Genomic DNA, 16,426 nt, shown 5'->3' with positions numbered 1-16,426 from the left:
CAGCCGCATTTCCCCAGCCCCCTTGGCGGCACGTTGGGGGTCGCGGTGGAAGCAAGCGGCAGGAAGGGGGCAGGCGAAGCGGCCGGGGACGGACGGAGCACGGGGCAGGCCGAGGGGATGGGGGTGTTGCTGCTGCTGCCGCCGCCGCCGCCGCCGAACGGGGCTTTCCTGGAAGAGGAGCCCGGCTGGGGCGAGCTGCGGCGATAAGACGGCCCCTATCAGGACGCTGCAGGCGGCGGCGGCCAAGCCGGGCGAGGAGGAGCTGCGGGAGGCCCGCGGGCAACGCCAGGAGGGAAGGAAGGAGGGCGGGCGAGCGGGAGGCGTGGAGAGAGCTCGTTCCAGCCGGGACGGGAGGCGGACCGAAGGCTCGACGGCGCTGCTGCCCGAGCGGAGAGACGGAGCGCGCCGGAGCAGGAGCAGGAGCAGGAGGAGAGGCCAGGTGCGGCTTCGGGAGGAGATGCAGCCCAGGTCGGTGGGCGGCTGCGGGGCAGCAATGGGCAACTCGGGGCGGGGAGACACGGGCGGAGTGGAAGCCCCGCCGGATCCTTCTCCTCACCTATCCAGGGGCAAGCGGAGGTCCCGGGGGAGGAAGGGGGGACGGGTCTCGGGGCGCCTCCAGGAATACTTGTCGAGGGCAACTAGGCTGTTTTCTGCCGGACGAAGAGTCCCGTGGAACTCGGAAGGTTGCGACTGCTCCGGCAAATTTTTTTTTCCAGGTCAATTGTTTAAAAAAAAAACAACCAGAGAATCTAATTCTCTGCACACTTATTCGGGAGTGAGAGTGAGACGCATTGCTTAGGAAAAGCACATAGAACTGGGGAGCAGCATTGGACAGCTACTGTCCAAACATGTATTTTGTGTATTTATTATATTTGTATACCACCCTTCCCAAAGGCTCAGGAGGCGTGTAGGAGTGAAAGAATCAGGGGAGCAGCTATACAGAATGCCCAGGTTTTGAAGAACCATAAAACTGAAAAACGTAGTTTGTGAGTTCAGCAAATAACCCTAAGAGGAAGCTAAGAGACGTTGAGTTGTCCCAGGAAATATCCGTATTCCAGTCCCGCCAATTTACTATACCTGATTTGACTGGCCAGGGTACCACAAAGCAAAGGATGGTGTCAAGCAGCAGAACAGAGTTTGAGTCCAGGGGCACCTTGAAGACCAGCACGTTTTATTCAAGATAGAAACTTTTGTGTACAAGCCCACTTCTTCAGGTACAGTGAAACAGAATTCCCTCAACTATTACACATAGGAAGGGGGGGTTAGTTGTCAGAAAGAGCTAGTTTGGACACTTCTGCACCACAGAAGTCCTTAGGGAATGCACGGCTTTAGGTTAGGTCCATTGACCTGTGGCTCAGTACAGAACCAGGTAAAGGTAAAGGTATCCCCTGTGCAAGCACCGAGTCATGTCTGACCCTTGGGGTGACGCCCTCTAGCGTTTTCATGGCAGACTCAATACGGAGTGGTTTGCCAGTGCCTTCCCCAGTCATGACCGTTTACCCCCCAGCAAGCTGGGAACTCATTTAACCGACCTCGGAAGGATGGAAGGCTGAGTCAACCTTGAGCCGGCTTCTGGGATCGAACTCCCAGCCTCATGGACATCGCTTCAGACAGCATTTCTGCTGCTTACCACTCTGCGCCACAAGAGGCTCTATACAGAACCAAGTATGGGTCTTTAAAAAAGAAAAAAAAAACCTTTAGACATATTGCTGGTCTAAGTGGGATGCCCAGTAGAACCAGTAGGAGAAGGGAACAGCAGACAAAGGTGTTATGGGACTGCAGGGTTTCTTAGAAATGCTTTACAGAGAGGGAAATTCTAGAGGTACAGTTAGTAATCCGGGTGTGAACCACAAGGATACTCCTGTGTTTATTTATGACTTAGACTTCATGCATGCTGTTCCTAAGAAGGAACTTACAGCAGCCAGTGTTTGGGCTGCAGAAATTTGACTGATTATTTATTACTTACTTACTTACTTACTTACTTGCTTACAGACTGCTTCGGTCATTTTTGTTTGTTTGTTTGCTTGTTTATTTATTTACTTATTTACTGCTTGGTTGGTTCGTTGATTGGTTCGTGTGTGTGTGTCTGTGTGTATTTTTAACTTGTCCTTCCCCAAAGGCTCTGGGCAGATAACACTATAAAAGATATACATTAAAATGTTAAAGTAAAAGCAACATAGTCTGATGCCCTTTCTTCTTGGGGAGAGGAGGATAGAAACAATATGAGTATAGTTTATCAGGTAACATTTCTGGATGGATTAAGGCAGGGAGGCCAGGTTGAATTGTGACCTTCCTCCTGGGCCTCAGTTGTAGGCCTGGTGGAACATCTCTGGTTGACAGGCCCTGTGGAATTGCTCAAGGCCCCACAGGGCCCTGGTGTCACTAAGCAGAGTGTCCCAACAGGCTGGTGCCAGGGCCAAAAAAGTCCTGTCCCTGGTTGAGGCCAATTTAACATTTTTAGGACCAGGGGTACTGAGCAGGTTTTGTTGGCTTGACCTGAGTGTTTTTTGGGGGGACCTAATGGAAGAGATGGTCCTGCAGGTACAAGCGTCCCAGACGGTTGAGGGCTTTAAAGCTCAGCACCAAAACCTTGAACTTGACCCCGTCTTCAGTCTAACTTATCACTGTGCCAATGTTCAGTTATGATGATGTACATTTTTGTGTGTCCTGCAACTGGCTCTCAGTTTGTCTCCCCCCCCCCCCCCGAATTTTAATGTTATTGAGCTATTTAATTACAAAAGGTTGCTGACCCCTGCTTTGCTGGTGTTTAAATAATATGTGGGGGCTTTGGAGATACAGATCCTGTAAAAACAAATACACTTGTTTAAATGAAGACCACAGGAAACTGGGGGAAGAAAAATGTCAGAGTAGTTCACGAGCAGTTATAACTGCATAACGGTGCTGCAAGAGCAGTGGAACCGGCTGCCTAGAAGAAGAAGAATTGGGTTTTATACCCCACTTTTCACTGCCCAAAGCAGCTTACAATTATTATTATTATTATTATTATTATTATTATTATTATTATTATTATTATTATTATTATTATTATTATTATCATCATCATCATCATCATCATCATTATCATTATCATTATCATTATCATTATCATTATCATTATCATTATTGTATTTATATCCCGCCTCCCCCCGAAGGCTCGAGGCGGCTTACATAACCCCATCCCCTAAAATCCATGCGATAACAATAAATTTCAATAAAATTACAATAGTTAGTAACCAGTTGGTCACAGTAGCAACAATGATGGCATAGTCTTACTCATCTAGTCTCTGCATCCTCAACTACGGGGGGTTGACACTCTCTACCGCCAGTTTGTGAGGGGGGGGGGCTGATCTTCCTTACCTGATCTTCCTTGCCTTCCCTTTCTCTCCCTACAACAAACATCCTGTGAGGTAGGTAAAGCTGAGAGAGCTCTAAGAGAATTGTTCTGTGGGAACAGCTCTAATAGGACTGTGACTAGCCCAAGATCACCCAGCTGGCTGCATGTGGAGGAGCGGAGAATCAAACCTGGCTGTCCAGATTAGAAGCCACTGCTCTTAACTACTACACCAAGCTGGCTCTAGGGAGGTGGTGAGCCCCTCACTGGCAGTAATCAAGCAACAACTGGATGGACACTTGTCAGGGATGCTTAGACTGATCTTGTATTGAGCAGGGGTTGACCTGTATGGCCCCTTCCAGCTCTATGAGTCTATGATTCAAAGAGCACCAGCTTTCAAACTGGCATAACTCATGAAGGAGTGGTGATGTCACAGGATACCTGGAGACTTCTAGGGAGGGAGAAAATCCTACAGCAAGCAGAGGTGAACATATCCTGCAGCTGACTCTTCTTGTGCTAAGTGCAGACACTGCAGAAAGGCAGGAAAGCTGGTTGAGTTTTGGAAGGCATCTGGAATGCTATAATCCCTGTGCCCAGATGCCTCAATTCACACATCCTTGTACACAGGGTAGTGAATTGCATGTCTGCAGATGTGCACAAGAATTTTGCACACTTGTCTTCTGAAGGCTCACATTGTTCTGGGGCTTGGAAGTTGAAAAGAGAAGGGGTGATAATAGTGCGTGTGTTCAAAAATGTTGAGAAACATTGGCCTTGAAGATGCATGCAAACAAAGCATGCCAGTGGGCAGATGTCAGAGAACACAGTGCTCTCATAAGAATGCACAATGACCAGTATCTTATATCCAGAGTCCATCTGCAGAAGCATGGGAGCCTTCTGCCTAGTTAACATGGTGTAGTGGTTAAGAGCAATGACTTCTAATCTGGCCAGTTGGGTTTGATTTCTCGCTTCTCCACCTGCAGCCAGCTGGGTGACCTTGGGCTAGTCACAGCCCTGTTAATGCTGTTCTCACTGAGCAGTTCTGTCAGGGATCTCTCAGCCTCACCTACCTCACTGAGTGTCTGCTGTGGGGAGAAGAAGGGTAGGCAACTAAGTGGCTTTGAGACTCCTTCGGGTAGTGAAAAGCGGCATATAAGAACCAACTCCTCCTCTTCCTCATACTCCTCCTTCTAGTCCATAGACCCTGAGGTGCTGCTGGTTAGTGTTAAATCCACCCAAGAACTCAAGAGTCAGCATGTTGCACTCCCTCTGAAAAGTAGGCTAGTGGCTTATGGTCAATCTTGTTCTATGGTTGGAGGCTCAGGTCTTCACTGTGGCACAGAGCAACCTTTTATCATCACAGAGTATGATCTGGCCTCAGTGACCTATACTCTGACCCCATCCTGGTTAGATTACCGTAATGCATTCTGTATGGGGCAACCTTTGAAGACTGTCCTGAGATTCCATTTGGTGCCAAGTGTGGTGGCCACACTACTGTCAGAGGTTGGATGTATAGGGTAACAGAGGCTGGATAGCCATCTGACGGAGAGGCTGATTCTGTGAAGGCTTAAGGGGGTGGCAGGTTACAGTGGATGAGCGATAGAGTTCTGAGTGTCCTGCATAGTGCAGGGGATTGGACTAGATGACCCATGAGAGCCAGTTTGGTGTAGTGGTTAGGAGTGCGGACTTCTAACCTGGCATGCCAGGTTCGATTCTGTGCTCCCCCACATGCAGCCAGCTGGGTGACCTTGGGCTTGTCACAGCACTGATAAAACTGTTCTGACCGAGCAGTGATATCAGGGCTCTCTCAGCCTCACCCACCTCACAGGGTGTCTGTTGTGGGGAGAGGAAAGGGAAGGCGACTGTAAGCAGCTTTGAGCCTCCTTCGGTTAGGGAAAAGCGGCATATAAGAACCAATTCTTCTTCTTCTTCTTCTTCTTCTTCTTCTTCTTCTTCTTCTTCTTCTTCTTCTTCTTCTTCTTCTTCTTCTTCTTCTTCTTCTTCTTCTTCTTCTTCTTCTTCTTCTTCTTCTATTACTCCTGTGCTCCTCGTGCTTGCTTGTTTCTTGATCTTATCTTAACTTGTCTAAACCGCTTGAGGCTGGGTAGTTGAAGGATCGCCTACTCCCACAGGGTCCAGATGGCCAGGTCTCTACAAGCTTTGTCAGGAGGGTTATTTATTTATATTTATTTTTTATAATTTGATTTCTAGACCGCTGCTCCCAGCAAACTGCCTCGCAGTGGTACACAGCATATATATAAAAACATGATAGCATAAAAATCTCACAACAATAAAATCCCCAAATTTTACCTCAATAAAATACACCTAACAATGAACTACAATAAAACAAGATGGTGGTACCACTGAAATATCTCCCCAGTCTCCAATGCAGTTGATTTGGTGGGCTGGAGTGGCTGGGGGTATGGATTTCAACAGGGCGGTTCTCTATGGTCTAATACCCAAGATCCGAGGGGGGGGGGTGAAATTCCCCGGTATTATGACCAGAGACTGAACTTTCTCAGTGACTGAGCCAGCTTGATTTAGTGGTTAAGAGTGGCGGCCTCTAATCTGGAGAACCGAGTTCGATTCCCGACTCCTCCTCCACATGCTGCCAGCTGGGTGACCTTGGGCCAGTCACTATTCTCTCAGAGCTCTCTCTGCTCCACATAACTCACAAGGTGCCTGTTGTGGGAAGAGGAAAGGTAGGTGATTGTAAGCCGCTTTGGGACTCCTTCGTGTAGGACAAAGTGGGGTACAAAAAAACAGCTCTTCTTCTTTGGAATGCCTCTCTCCTCAAGGCTTGCTTGGTTGTTCAAAACATTTATTTTTTTAAGCACAGGCATTTCTAAAAAGTTGCTTTTATGATCGGCTTGTTGCTTGAGGATTATTGGCTCACTGTTGTTTAATGCTGTTTCTGTGCCTCTGGCTTGCTTGTAATTGACTTGTTTTTAGCAGCTTGTTTTTATGCTGGTGGTTTTGTTCCATGGCTTTAGTGTTGCGCTGCCCCGAGGTGGTCTCTGGAGAGGCAACACATCCGTTGTCTAATCAATGAAGTAGTTTGGTATTTTGTCACGAGGGTTTCTCAGTTAACCTGTGTCCTGTTCTGGGATTGCAGCAGACACTGCTTAATTGTTTCAGAGATTCCAAGTCACTCCTTTTAATTGCAAATGTTTTATTGCTGTCGTGAGAAGGCATCCTCTCCATGCTTGAAGGTAGCCCTGTGTTCTGGTGCTAAGCCCAAGTAAGTCGGTGGTGTGGTTGTGGAAGGAGGCTGTGTTTCAAATGGTAGTCTCCTCGGCACGGCAAAAGGTCTCGGGTTCAATCCCTGGCATCTCCAGTTTTGTTATAGGAGATGGGAAAGACCTCAGCCTGAGCCCCTGGAGAAATGCTCCCAGTCTGAGCAGACTTTGATGGACCAAAGGGCACCCCAGTTGAAGAGGGATGCAGACAAACTGGAGCGTGTGCAGAGGAGGGCAGCAAAGATGGTGAGGGGTTTGGAGACCAAGACGTATGAGGAAAGGTTGGGAGAGCATGGTCTGTTTAGCCTAGAGAGGAGACGACTGAGAGGGGATCTGATAACCATCTTCAAGTATTTAAAAGGATGGAGCAGAGTTGTTCTCTCTTGCCCCAGAGGGACAGACCAGAACCAATGAGATGAAATTAATTCAAAAGAAATTCCGTCTAAACATCAGTTCCTGACAGAACGGTTTCTCAGTGGAACAGGCTTCCTCAGGAGGTGGTGGGTTCTCCATCTTTGGACATTTTTAAACAGAGGCTGGAGAGCCATCTGAAGGAGAGGCTGATTCTGTGAAGGTTCAAGGGGGTGGCAGGTTACAGTGGATGAGCGATTGGGATGTGAGTGTCCTGCATAGTGCAGGGGGTTGGACTAGATGACCCATGAGGTCCCTTCCAACTCTATTATTCTACTAGAAATAAAGCCCGCTGTGAAGGGAAATACAGCGGGTGCTAGTGCGTGGGGAGGAAGCATGTCGCGAAGGAAGGTAGAAGAGGGGATGAGGCGTGGGAGGGACAAAGGAGGGGAAGAGGATTTTGCAGGGACGGATAGAAGGGAGAAGAACAGGAAGGGATCAAGGAATTAAGAGAGGAAGTAAGTGAGAGGGAGAGACAGAGAGAGAAGAAGGAGATGGAGAAAGGGAGGAAGGGAAGAAGGAAGGGAAGAAGGCAGGCAGGAAGGTAGATAGAATGGGATGGGAGAGGGGTATATGTGAACGGGCGGGTTGGCAGGGGGGAAGTGGGAGGGAGATGGCAGTGTGTGTGTGTGTGCGCGCGCGTTTGTGTGAGTAAAAGGTGTGTGTGTGTGTGTGCGTGCGTGTGTGTGGGTCGGGAAGGGAGGGTTAAGGGAGAGGTGAGGTGGGTTGGGCAGGGGGAAGAGCAGTGTGTGTGTGTGTGTGTGTTGGGTGGACTTCTGCCGGGCCCTGGGAGCAAAGGAGCACCTGGGCCAGGCAGAAGCCGGGAAAAGGGCGGCGGTGCGCGGGCGAGGCTTCTGCCGGGCCCAGGTGCTCCTTCGCGGCAGCAAGGGAGCGCCTGGGCCCGGCAGAAGCCTTGTGAGGGCTTTGACGCGGCGTCCCTGCTACTTTCCCTAGTGGGAGGAGGGCGGCTGGAGGACTCACCCGGCAGGCAGCGTCTTCTGTCTGTTCAATGACTCCCCAGCCAGGGCAAGCGAGGCTTGGCCGCTTGGCCTTGGATGGACACTCGGGGGGCCCAATCAGGAGCCGCTTAGCGGCTCCTGATTGGGCCCCCTGAGTTTTTATCCTGGACAGGGCCCGCCCTAACTCCTCCCCACTTGCCCTTACTCTTTTATTCCTCCCGGTCCTCTGGAGCGGGGAGGGGGGGGTTAAGATGATTCTGATGCAGTACACTAATATGAATAGAAGGATACACAGAATATAACAATATTCCAGAAATTCTTCCTTGTCAGCTTGATATTCTTTATTACAAATTCTTATCCTCTATATTCCATCACCCATTTCCAGGATGTATGTATGTGTGTGTGTGTGTGTGTGTGTGTGTGTGTGTGTGCACGCGCCTGTTTATAGCCAGCAGCCGGTTTTCAGCTTGTTTTGGAGCGTTTTAGAGAATTACCTTCCAAAACTAGCTCGTTATGTCGACGTAAGTAGATCCAAAATATTGGAGGATGAATGGAAGAGCAAAACCTTCTGTGTAAGGAAATCTTACGTCCGGAGAAGAACACAGTTGGAACAAGCTGAAAACCGGCTGCTTGTCATATATACATGGTGGAAAAGGATGCAAGCATATAGAGAATAAGAATTTGTAATAAAGAATATCAAGCTGACAACTACAAGGAAGAACTTTTGTATTCAAAAATATATATTCAATATATTATTTTTGTATAGCCATTAGTACACAGATTGTATTTCCTGAACACTGATTCAGTAAAATGCAGCTGTGTGTGTGTTTGTATGTGTGTGATTACTATGGTCTACAGCCGTCTTCCCCAACCCCCGGGCTTTGGACTGGTACCGGGCTGTGGAGCCCTCAGTACCAGGCTGCAGTGGTGGGGAAGGAAGTACCGGTGCACCAGTGGGTGTGCCTCCCTCCCCTTGCGGCATGGCACTCACTGCACCGGGATCGATCGGCCGCTCCCGGGCCCCGGAGCCGTGGGGGGGGGTAGGCACAGGTGCCGGTGGCCGCAAACGCACAGGCCCAGAGCTGCTGCACCTGCGTGTTTGAGCCTGCCAGCACGCCAATGCCCAGTCCCCAGGCCTCCCTCTCCCCCCCCTCGAAAAAGGTTGTGGACCACTGGTCTACCGTAGTCATTCTCAATCTGGGGGTCGAATGACCCTTTCACAGGGGTCGCAGCAAGGCAAGCCAGCCACTCCAGCAGTATACATGTGGCGCCAGATATTAGAATAGAATATCCCCAGTGGATGCATGGAAGGCTGATTTAGTATAAGTTTTGTGTGTGTGTTCAGTGTGTTCCCCATGATGCTCGCAGTATACTCTTGAAGCTCTGTGTTTCTAGTCTCTCAGAAATGGGCCATTCTGCTAGCTATTCTATAAGTCCCAGGTGTGCTGGAGACCCAGTAGGCACGCCAGATTAGAAGTCCGCACTCCTAACCACTACACCAAACTGGCCTTAAAGGGGAAAATTGGTAGTCCTCCTACACATGGGCACATGAAGCTGCCCGAAACTGCATCAAACCATTGGTCCATGAAGGCCAGTATGGTTCCCTCTTACTTGCAGTGGCTCTCCAGAGTTTCTGGTAGACACCTTCCACGTCATCTATTACCTGTTCCCTTTTTAACTGGAAATGCAGGGGACTGAATGAGATCTTTGTTATGCTGAGCGGATGGTTTCCGGCTCTTAGGGGAAAAGGCTACCGGGTTTGTTCAGGACTGATTTTCTAGCCCAGTGAAAATCTGGTCCCCAAAGGAGGAAAACTGATAGCCTTGCTTGGTAATGGGCCGGGGAGACAGGGATTACGAGACAATGTACATTTTGTAGAAGAATTTGATGGATGGATATGGAGGCAGACTCTGAGAGGTGGGTTCCAGAGGACGTCTGGTTTCAAAATCCTCTTCTAACTATGCTCATAATTTGCTTCCTTGGGGAATCCTACCTTTGCCAATTCTTCAAAGTTTGGTAATAGGCAGAGAATCAGGGATAAGAGGAAGCATGGTCTCCGGAGGACAATTTGTCATGTGTTTCTGTTGGCGAAATAGGACGGAGGAAGGGCCTGGAAGAAGAGCTGTATAGAGGGGTATAGTATTCATTTGCTATCTAATATATTCTAAACGTGACTTTTACCCAAAGAGGAAGTGAACTGGCACTGTAATTAATCAAGTAGTAATTTGGCCTGAATTGAATTTAGGAATGGAAGACGAAAGCTGATGTTGAAAGCCAAATCCTCCACAAACAACCACTTTTTGTATGACATATTGCCTGGGTTTGTGATACAAGGCAGGAGGATCTTGCGTTTTTAACCTCTCAATTTTTAGCCACAGTTCCTTGGCCATTTCTTTGGCCATGCCTCTTGGCAATGACGGATACCATAGATCAATGGTGTCAAACATGTGACCAGGGTGAAGCGGCCTACTCAGGGCTCTCAACTGACCCATGAGCAGCTGGTGTGAGGAAGGGAAGGCAGAAGGTGCACACAATGAGATGTGTGTGGTCAAAGCTGGAAAGACATAGAAAGGAAATGGCTAGGGGGCAAAATGCTGAGGCTGAGGTAAAATATTGTGAGGGGAATGGCCATGAAGGCAGAAGAAGAGGAGGCATGGTGTTTCACTGTCAGTCTTCAAGCAAAGGTTGGATACGCACTTTTCTTGGATGCTTTAGGATGCTTAGGGCTGATCCTGCGTTGAGCAGGGGGTTGGACTAGATGGCCTGTATGCCCCCTTCCAACTCTATGATTCTATGATTCTATGATTCCCTCCCCACTTGCCTCCTCCAACTGCAGTTCAGTGAGGACAGGTGGAGCCACTATATGGGGGGGGGATAGTGGAGATGAGTGGCTGGCCCCTCTACTACCATCCTAGATGAAGGCTGTAAGGGTGAGGCTGTGAGGGTGTTGCCAAAAGGAGGCTCACAGAGCACCGGTTTGCCAATGAAGGGACAGGGCTGGCAGGGGAGAAGGAGGAGGACCAACTTGTGGACTGGTCGACCATGGGGCTGCCTCGTGCATGCCATAGGACTGCCAATTCCCCCTGACAGGGGGTAGAGGTTAGGGTTGCCAGCTTCAGGTTGTCCTACCTGGGCCATTTCCTTCACTTTGTAACTTGCTGCCCCTGTAGGCTGGAGCAGGATGCCAGAGGCAGTTCAGAAAGCACTTAAATTGGTAGCCTTTTGTAATATCTGTCAGGCTGTGCTTCTTAAAGGAATTAGGGCTGCCAGAATGAGCATCGGGGAGGCTGGGGGAGAATGATCTCCCTTCTCCCCGACGCCTGCCCTCAGCCCATGAAGGAAAAGGGTCCCCGGAAGGACAAAGAGCACCCTGGTGGGCAGAGGAACCTAGCAACCCTATGGCACACGCAAGGAGGCCGAGTGGCCTGCCAATCCAGAAGCTGGCTCTCCTCCTCTTTCTATCTCTCCTGCTGGCCACATCCGTTCACTGTCCGTCTGCACACCCTCCTTTCAGTCACTGTTCGGTGCGGCAGTGATGGGGGCAGCAGCTCGGCTCCCCAACACCAGTCCTCACTGAGCTGCAGTTGGAGGAGGCAAGAGGAGGAGAGATGTGGGTCCTTGTCAGAGCTCATTGAATTCTGTAGGGCCTATAAGATGCAGCCCTTCCACCGGGCCTTGGGTTGAGGCCGGGCCACGAAGAACATCTAGGAACTTCCCCCTCTCCCTCATAACACTCTAGATGAGATGAGTGTTTTTGATGGGGCCTCGGAGTGAAAGGATGCCGACTGCTGCTTGTTGATGGATTTTAAGTGATTGATATACATCTATTTATTGTTCTTACTGTATTATTGGTTTTAAACTGTTGTATACCACCTCAAGAGCCTCTTGTGGCGCAGAGTGGTAAGGCAGCCGCCTGAAAGCTTTGCCCATGAGGTTGGGAGTTCAATCCCAGCAGCCGGCTCAAGGTCGACTCAGCCTTCCATCCTTCCGAGGTCGGTAAAATGAGTACCCAGCTTGCTGGGGGGTAAACGGTAATGACTGGGGAAGGCACTGGCAAACCACCCCGTATTGAGTCTGCCATGAAAACGCTGGAGGGCGTCACCCCAAGGGTCAGACATGACTCGGTGCTTGCACAGGGGATACCTTTACCTTTACCTTTTATACCACCTCAAGATGACTGTGCTAAGAGGGGTGGGCCTCGTGTGGAAATGGTCATAGTCTCCAGTATAAACTCTCATGCAGTATACTCTCCAGGTCCCACATGTAAGTTGGCATCCCTATCTGAGAGCTGTGGAGAGTGCAATATCCATGCAACGCTAGTGCAGAATGTGTGGAGATGCACATGAGAATCCAACTCTATGATTCTATTATTCTATGATTCTAATGCACATGTGGTTGCACAATAAACAGACTGTGTAGGAATACCCCTTTGAGAAAGGTCTTGTATTGACTCCTTGGTGGGGGAGGTGGGCCATGGAGAATATATTAGCAACCTCCTTCCCTTCCAGTTTGTCTCAATACTTGCTGCACTTAGCAATAAAACAGACCTGCTTCATACTATGTTTGCAGTATAAATATTTATGCAGACTTTTCAGAAAGACAAGTGTGATTACTGGTTTTTGGGTTTTTCTGGCTAGCGTCTCACGTGACCAGGAAAAGCTCCAGAGTCTCTTGACCATCATGCGGTACTCAAAATGTGGGTATTATTTCAGACTCAAATACGATCGGTGGCTATTAATTTTTTAAAAAATATATTAAAACTTTAAAAAGCAATTTAGGCTTTTTTGTTTTGTGAAAGACCAAGATCCAAGAAGATATTTTGTGTGTGTGGCTTTATTTGGTGGCTGATTTTGCAAGAGAATAAAAAAGGAATTAATCCATATTGTCAAGGGCACAGGGAGAGTTCTGTATGATCCGTTGAATTTGTAATTATAACTGCATTCTGTACTTACAAGCACAACACTTTTAACCCCATTTTCCAAGAGAATTTGCATTCTGGCCCTGAATTACATGACCAGATGTGTTGCTACAGAAACAGTGGAAGAATTTGGGGGGGGGGGGCAGGGGGCCTAATAATGGCGAATTAAAATGTTGCATTTGTATTTTAATGTCTCCTAAATGTGTATATGTGTGTCTCTAAAAGAGGGAGAGTGGGTGGAGAAGATGTGTACTTTCCTACATCTGTTAACATTTTAAGTTTCTTCATACAGGGCTGGAAATTGAAATATACTGTATTAGGGACATGATTTATGTGCCTCCAAGACAGTTTTATTAAATAAGTTCTTGAAACTTTTTTTTTTTCCTAAGGAGCTGTGCATTTCTTAAGAGCTGATTTACTGCAGCCCACTCACAGCAAGCTTAGGGGCAGTGGCAGATAAAAGTTGTTTCTGCGAAAGTAAGAAACCGTATCTGATGACACGGGGTCTGGGTTGGAGTCTGATTCTGGTCAATGCTAGGATGTTAGAACACACTAGTGAAAGAGAGCTATTGGGGGGAAAAAGGTATTTGTTCAACTCCACCATTTTCAATCTGTGGTTTAGTTCTTAACACCATTGTTCCGTTTGGCCATTTACCATGACACAAGTGGATTTTCATTCTCAATGTCCCACAAGGACCTAATGGATTTTGTATTCTGTGTTCTTTTCCATACACACAAGATGTTATGCAAGTGGAAGCAGCACCTTGCATCAAGAAAGAATCATAGAGTTGGAAGGGGCTTTCAGGGCCATCTATTTCCTGCAGAGCCTCTTGTGGCGCAGAGTGGTAAGGCAGCCGTCTGAAAACTTTGCTCATGAGGCTGGGAGTTCAATCCCAGCAGCCGGCTCAAGGTTGACTCAGCCTTCCATCCTTCCCAGGTCGGTAAAATGAGTACCCAGCTTGCTGGGGGGTAAACGGTAATGACTGGGGAAGGCACTGGCAAACCACCCTGTATTGAGTCTGCCATGAAAACGCTAGAGGGCATCACCCCAAGGGTCAGACATGACTCGGTGCTTGCACAGGGGATACCTTTACCTTTTTATTTCCTGCAGAATGCAGGAAATTCACAACCATGCTTGTGATTCCACGTGCGAAATGGGTGTGCAAATGGAACTATGGTTGGGTAAAGAACTGTGAAATCCTAAACAGAGTTGCATCCCACCTTACAGCGCATCCCACCTTACGGCCCCAGAATTCTGGTCACTTTACTTTAATCCCCCAAACAATTTTCTTTTTGAGATTTCAGATTTTTCTGCAAACCTTGGATGTTTTCCGGACTTGAAGTAATATCTATTTTGTCTTTTCGTGTCTCCAGTCTGTGGATTTTTCATAGATTTTGCTATGTAGATAATGAGATATACTGATATAATCACCTTCCCTTGAATAGAAGGCAAGAAGTAATTTTAACACTCCTGTTGGCGACCAGCAGGTGTCTGGTGTGAGTGTGTGAAATGGCAGGCATCACTGGAGAAATTGGGCATCACTTTTGGAGAAAATCTGGAAGTGATGTCATACCTCTCTAGGAATTTCAGGAAACTCTGTGATAAAACTATTAGCATTTGCAATGATTCCTAGAGTGGCATGATGTCACTTCTGGTATGGTGGGTAGCAGGAGATGGGTGAATGTCAAGATGAGATACTGCTCATGCAAGGGCTGTTTCACACATGGAAATCTTCCACAGGATCCCACCCACTAACATTCATTATGGGACTTCTTAAAAGAATAAAATAGCACATAACATTGTGGTTTGAGAGTTAATTCAAATGTTAGGCAGGAACTCTCTAAGTGACTTCTGGCGAGCTCTACAACTTCACTTTAATATTAGCATAATTTACATGACTGCTCCAAAAATTACTGAGGTAATAGTTGTGTTAAATATCATGAAGAGGAGGGCCACACAGAAGGTTCACATCGAACAGGTAGCTTTATTGTAACCCCCACAGGCACATCAGGAGGAAACCTTGAAGTGAACTGACTGCTAGGAAGAGCTGGACTGGAATTGAAAATTGAAACAAACCTTTGCTAAGTGGCAGAATTCCAACCCTTCCTAGTGTAGCAGGCTGGGAGACGGCCATTACACTAATCTAATGTATAAAGCTCTTTGAACACAGGGGATTCTCTCTAAGTGCTAATAATTCCAAAAGGATAGCTGTGAGAGCTGTTTTGTGAACAATTTTTATTCTGATTTTATAACCCTGGACTTATTTGAGTGGTTGTTATTTTTATATTGACAATTTTTTTCTACCAGTAAGACTGTAGAGTGGTGATAGAGAAATCTCCTAAGTAATATTATTACTCTGTTACAGTAAAAACATGAATGTAGTAAAAACATAAACAAGAGTCTCGTGGCACCTTAACAACTAACCAAATTATACACTTTTGTGAGCTACTGCTCACTTTGTGAAATGCTGTCTTCATCTCCCAATATGGTAGGAGATCTCAGGGCATTCCCTCCATTGCCCTCTAACATGTCAAAGTCCTTTTGGAGAAAAATAAGAGGAAAGGGGAGAGGAGGAGTCTTTGCATCAAGCCCATGTTGGCAGAAGTGATGTCATTATTTCAGTCCAACAGTCTGGGATTTGCCAAAAACTCTGCGGTTCACCATAGTGTTTTAGCAAATCCTAGAGTGCCCCCTCTTGTGGCGCAGAGTGGTAAGGCAGCAGAAATGCTGTCTGAAGCTGTCTGCCCATGAGATTGGGAGTTCGATCCCAGCAGCCGGCACAAGGTTGACTCAGCCTTCCATCCTTCCGAGGTTGGTAAAATGAGTACCCAGCTTGCTGGGGGGTAAATGGTAATGACTGGGGAAGGCACTGGCAAACCACCCCGTATTGAGTCTGCCATGAAAACTCTGGAGGGCGTCACCCCAAGGGTCAGACATGACTCGGTGCTTGCCCAGGGGATACCTTTACCTTTACCTTAGAGTGCCCCCAATGTCATGATGTTACTTTCATTTTTTTCTACCACCAATGACATGGTGTGCTGGCTGGTGTGCCTATCCTCTGCCCCAAAATTGCTGGTATCCCTAACACTCTGCGTTATAATGAATCTGTCAGGCAATCATGGTGCAATTCTATGCTGGGTTAAAGGTAAAAGGTAAAGGTATCCCCTGTGCAAGCACAGAGTCATGTCTGACCCTTGGGGTGACGCCCTCTAGCGTTTTCATGGCAGACTCAATACGGGGTGGTTTGCCAGTGCCTTCCCCAGTCATTACCATTTACCCCCCAGCAAGCTGGGTACTCATTTTACCGACCTCGGAAGGATGGAAGGCTGAGTCAACCTTGAGCCGGCTGCTGGGATTGAACTCCCAGCCTCATGGGCAAAGCTGTCAGACAGCTGCCTTACCACTCTGCGCCACAAGAGGCTCTATGCTGGGTTACGCCACTATAAATGCAATGTTTGTTCTGTTGGTCTGTCAATGTCATGATTGTATATTCTGACCAGCACTGTCTCTTTACAATCATGATTTTCTTTCCTATAACCAACCATCTGATCTTTTTAGCTGGAGGTTCTG

At 47.9% G+C, this 16,426-nt stretch overlaps 1 protein-coding gene across 2 annotated transcripts in view; it reads left to right on the top strand.

Moving 5' to 3' along the window:
* The first annotated feature begins 277 nt into the window (after positions 1-277).
* The window catches only part of RIPOR3 (RIPOR family member 3), a 137,078-nt gene continuing 120,929 nt past the window's right edge, over positions 278-16,426 (top strand). Inside the window, exon 1 of one of the 2 annotated variants that reach the window (XM_077335607.1) lies at positions 278-468. The gene's annotated coding sequence lies outside the window, so the exon portion shown is untranslated. The remainder of the gene's footprint in view (positions 469-16,426) is intronic. The other variant, XM_077335609.1, reaches the window with a different exon arrangement.

The sequence above is a fragment of the Paroedura picta genome, chromosome 4, assembly GCF_049243985.1.
Source record: "Paroedura picta isolate Pp20150507F chromosome 4, Ppicta_v3.0, whole genome shotgun sequence".
NCBI classification, from domain to species: Eukaryota; Metazoa; Chordata; class Lepidosauria; order Squamata; family Gekkonidae; genus Paroedura; species Paroedura picta.
This window is presented reverse-complemented; position numbering and strand designations above follow the sequence as displayed.